This window comes from Sceloporus undulatus, chromosome 6 (assembly GCF_019175285.1).
Source record: "Sceloporus undulatus isolate JIND9_A2432 ecotype Alabama chromosome 6, SceUnd_v1.1, whole genome shotgun sequence".
NCBI classification, from domain to species: domain Eukaryota; kingdom Metazoa; phylum Chordata; class Lepidosauria; order Squamata; family Phrynosomatidae; genus Sceloporus; species Sceloporus undulatus.
Window position 1 is genome coordinate 29,304,223 of NC_056527.1, and position 5,196 is coordinate 29,309,418.

Here is a 5,196-nt window from a genome sequence, read left to right on the forward strand (position 1 = left end):
GAAGGAGGTTGCCCTTGCCATCCTCTGAGGCTGAGAGAGTGTGACTTGGAAGGAGGTTGCCCTTGCCATCCTCTGAGGCTGAGAGAGTGTGACTTGGAAGGAGGTTGTCCTTGCCATCCTCTGAGGCTGAGAGAGTGTGACTTGGAGGAGATTGCCTTTGCCATCCTCTGAGGCTGAGAGAGTGTGACATTTATTTTATTTTTAATTACAAAACTCAACTCCAGGGAGACTCTGGATTGCCCCAGGCAGCTTCTCTTCTGTAGTTGGGCTTTGCAAAAAAAGTTAAGAAAACTTTTAAAATATTTATTTATTTATAGTATTAATAAAAGTCACACTCTCTCAACCTCAGTCCCGCTCTCTCCCCAGCCGCCCCTCCTCTCCCCCTTTCAATCCAGCCCCACAGCAAAGACAGCAACCCAGTGGAGGAGAGTGCAGCAGGCTCCCTGGGTCCCTGTTGGTTGCGGCCGGAGGAAGGAAGGGAGGCGGAGCGGAGGAGGGATGCCGGAGGCGGAGCAGGGCAGGCGGCTGCACGCGGAGCCTGGGGCCCCGGAGGAGACGCCGGCCGGCTGGGCGCTGGGTTGCTCTGACACCCCTCGGGCAGAGAGCTAGGCAGGCATTCAAAGCAGGCGCTTTGCAAGAGAGGCAGCAGCAGCAGGAGCCTAGTCCAGGCAGAGCCCAAAAGTTGAGAGCCAAGTCCAGAGCCACTCCTCTTCCTCCTTCTCCTCTTTGGTGGTGGGGCTCCAGGAGGTGAGTAGCAACAACAGCCCCTTAATCCAGAGTCAGCCTGGGACTGGGAGCAAGAGGAGAACGAAAAGACACGTCGCTCCAGCAAATATTTACTGAGCTGGGCGCCTGGGAGGAGGAGGAGGCTGTGCCTGCATTCTCAGCCCTCCCCTCCCTCCCTCCCTCCTTGCCTCTGGTTTCCCAAGGAAGCATCTCCCAGCATGGTCAGGCGTCCTCCTTTTCCCGGACGCGTCCTCCATTTCCCCCTTCTCCTCCAAAAGGACCATTCTTCGGAGCCACCAATTGATCAGAAGCAACCATTGACCTTTCTAGGAGTGTTCTTTCTAGCTTGGATTTGGCCTTGTCCTCCATTTTTCTTGTCCTCTCTTCCCTTCTCTCCCCCTTTCAAAACACACACACACACACGCCACACACACGGCAGCCAAAAGTGTTATTATATATATATATATATATATATATACATAATACTTACATAATTAAGTATTATATATATATATATATATATGCACACACACAATTATAATTAATAATAACACTATATAATTATATATAAAATTACATAATATATTTAATTATATATATATTATAATTATATAATTAATTGTTATTAATTGTAATTATATATATTTAAAGCTATATATAATATAATGTGTATATATAAGTGTTGTTATGCTATTATTATTAATTGCTGTTATTAACATTTATTTCTAGAGCGCTGCAAAATTTACACAGTGCTTTACATGGTAGGAGTCAAAATGCAATAAAATAACAACAATAGATAATGGAAAAACCTACCACACGGCATACAAACCTAAAGCGTCAGCGTACAAAATTAAAACATCTCTCAGATAATGCAACAAGTATACAACAAACACATAAGCATCATGAGAGATACACCCGCGATTCCCACACATTTTGGGTCTTCCAGATGTTTGGGACTTCAGCTCCCAAAATTCTTGACAGTTGACCAAGCTGACTGGGAGCGGGAAATCCAAAACAACTGGATGACCAACGTTTGGGAATCACTGTCCTACATTTTGTGGCGTCTTGCCCTCATTTTAGTGTTAGGACAACTACTCACTTTTGTTCAGAGTGGCCCTCCTCTGAGGCTGAGAGAGCGTGACTTGCCTGGGGCCACCCATTGGTTTGATCTGATCTGGCCAAGAAGAGATTCTTAGTCATGCTCCAAATGGAGACCCTTTGGAATTCCTCCTGGATAAGAAGGTGTCAATGAAGGGCATGTCTTGGAAAAGAAGGACGTCTGGTCACTCTGTTTTCATTGCCCAAAATGCACATGAGGAATCAATAGGGACAAGTTTAGGAAAGCTCATGTTATCAGTTTTTTGCTTTCAGTTAGTCTTAAAAATAAGGCAGTTTGACACGACTTTAAAGGCTCCGTCTGATAGAATCCTGGGATTTGTAGTTTTGCAAGGTCTTGAACCTTCTTTACCAAAGAGTATGGGTGCCTCTGTAGTTGCTGTCACCTACTCTTGAGTCAGTCTTGACTAGGGTTGCCATCCCTGAGGACTTCTAAACCGGGAAAAATGTAGGACAAGGTTTTTAAATGTAGGACTTTTTTTTTAAATTTCCTGGCCAGGAAATTGAAAAAAAAAAGTCCTACATTTTAAAACCTTATCCAAGGCCTCCCTGGGGCCTGGGAGAGAGCGCCTCCCAAGCCCCAGCGAGGCCTTGGAGGACTCCACAATCACGGAGCCGCTTCCAAGGGGGGGGGGGGGGGGACCCCGGGGGGGGGGGCCAAACCGGGGCAGGACCGTGCGGACCCGTCCCAAACCAGGAAAGTCCCACCCCCAGGCGGGATATGGCAAGCCTTGTCTTGACTCATGGTGACCCTAGCTGCATCCACACTACAGAAATAATCCGGTTTGTCACCGCTTTAACTGCCATGCTCAGTGATGTGGAATTCTGGGAAATGTAGTTCCTTGTGGGCCCAGAACAGAGTTGATTTTCTTCTTATTGGCTTTCTTCACTGTCCATCTCTCACATCTGTACACGTTGATGGGGAATACAGCGGTTTGAACTATTCTAACTTTGGTGCTCATTTGTGTATTTTTATTCTTTAGGATCTTATCTAGTTCTTTCATTGCTGCCCTATCCATTCCTACTCTTCTTCTTATCTCTTGGCTACAGTCTCTATTCTGATCAATCTATCTATTTCAGTTTCCTCATTATCTAGGCTGAATTTATGTAGATCCTTTGTGGTCATTATTTTTGTTTTCTTTATCTTGAGCAATTCAAAGATATAGCTGTGTTAGTCTGTAGATTCAGTATGTACAGAGATCTTGTAGCACCTCTGAGACTAACTGAAAGAAGTTCAGGGCATGAGCTTTCATAGACTTAAGTCTACTTCCTCAGATGCATTTGGTGGAATGGAAGCCAGGGACAGACCTATATATGCCATTGGTGTGTGAGAATGTCCACTCAAATTCAAAATCCTTTTGTATGGAAATGAAGTGGCAAGTGCACTTAAGTCCATTTGTGTTGAGCAGTAGCTTGCCTTTGCACTTTCTTCTTTGACTTCCTTAGTCATTGTTCCAAGTCCATGATGTTTTCTGCTAGTAGTATGGTGTCATCTGCATAACTATGGGCCCCAACAGACAGGCCAAAATAAAGCTGCTTCGGGTCACTTTGAAGGTATGCTGTTTAAATGACACACACATCTTAAGATGCCAAAAGTTGTGCCAAAGCTGCACTCCAGTCCTTAGGACTGGAGCGCAGTTTTGGTGGGGCTTCCAGCCTCTTAGGACACATGCATCATTTAAACAGCATACCTCCAAAGTGACCTGAAGCAGCTTTATTTTGGCCTGTCCATTCAGGCCCTTAGATTGTTGATGTCCGTTCCTCCTATCTTCACTCCTCCTTCAGAGCCCAAACCTGCTCCTTGTATGATATTTTCTGCATACATTTGAAAATGTAGGGTGGTAGTATACAGCTTTGCTTGACAAAACTACAAATCCCAGGATTCTGTAGGATGGAGCCATGGCAGTTAAAGTGCTGTCAAACTGCATCAGTTCTATAGTGTAGATACACCTCAAGGTGCTGCCGGTTCTCATCTACTTCAGCAGTTCTGGGGCTCATTGTGCCTTGCCTGTACTGTTCATTTTTCCACCCTTGCAAGGCAAATAGAAACTTCAAAATAAAACACAGATAAGTAAATGTACTGACAGCACTGCAGGGGATTGATGAGGAAAGAACCTGTGATGGTCTTACTTTGCAAAGTGCACATTTTGAAACAGAGGGTGTGGATTGTTTGGGATGTGCGGAGGAGACATATGACCTTTGTTTGGGTTTTGCAGACTTTAAAAATCCAAGCTGCTGTCTCAGCCAAGAACTTTTGTGAGGGAGAGGGGGGAAATGTAATCTCAGAAGGTTAGGAAATCTAGTGGATTCATTTTCTGGAATCGTGAGGATAAAATATGCAGAGCTAAGGGTTCCAAAATTGGAAAATTCCACAATTGGGAAATGGCTCTTCCAAGTGAAAGCTTCAACAAAATGTTGCTGTGTGCACCTGTTCAGGGTATCTACCAGCCCTGTTAATCCAGTCCATCACCCATTTTTAAACACACACACACACTTCCAATAGACACACAGCCATCTAACATCCTCAGCTCTCCCTGGATTGTTTGGCTCATCTGCCCCACACTCCTCCATTGTTGTTTTTTAAAGTTTATCATCTTTTTAGAAGTGTCTCAGATTATTTTTCATGCCTCTCTCTTGTGCAGTGATCATGCCCTCTTGATTACAGATGGATCAGTTCTCAGAGAACAAGTTTGTTATTAATATATAGGAATTTACATATCGTATTGATTTATTTTATTCTTTTTACATTTCTCTTGGCAAAGGAGCAAAGCCAGGAGGCTTATCTCTAGACATATCTCTTAGCTGCCTGGAGCCTAACTTGTGCTGCATCAGCAGATATCCAGGAAGGAGTAAGCAGAGAAGAAGAGAAAGTATCAGATCCTGTGCAATAGCAAAACCAACACTTGGGAAAATTTACCTTTTTTTGGACTAGAGCTCTCTGGGTTGCCTTAGTTGTTTGGACGTTGCTGGAAGTTTTAGCTGAATAAAAGAACTTTTCCAAACTCTGTGAGAGGTGAGTGACCACTTAAAGCATTTGTCTCTGGAAAAGGCTAGGAAGGAACCCATCTCCCCATTTTGTTCTTACCAAGGGCTGACCCACACCTGTTTTGTCCACAGCTGTTGTCTACATTGCTGTTGCTGTATTCCACTATCAGCTCCCATTGCTGCTGGACAGATCACTGCCTGGCAGGGATTGCCATTTATGTTCAATGCCCAGAACAACCAGGAGCAGTGATGAGGAAGGAAAACATTGTGGGGGGGGGGGGGACTGGGTTTTTCCTTCCTCAGCACTACTCCCCTGGTATCATGCTTAGAGGTTACAATAAAGAGCATGGGCATCTCATGAGCAAGAAA

The 5,196-nt window shown here is 44.6% G+C and overlaps 1 protein-coding gene across 2 annotated transcripts in view; it reads left to right on the forward strand.

Annotated features, from left to right (window-relative positions):
- Positions 1 to 456: 456 nt before the first annotated feature.
- The window catches only part of STEAP1 (STEAP family member 1), a 20,673-nt gene continuing 15,933 nt past the window's right edge, over positions 457 to 5,196 (forward strand). The window contains exons 1-2 of one of the 2 annotated variants that reach the window (XM_042475501.1): positions 458 to 747; positions 4,605 to 4,855. The gene's annotated coding sequence lies outside the window, so the exon portion shown is untranslated. Of the gene's footprint in view, positions 748 to 4,604; positions 4,856 to 5,196 lie in introns of both variants that reach the window. The other variant, XM_042475502.1, reaches the window with a different exon arrangement.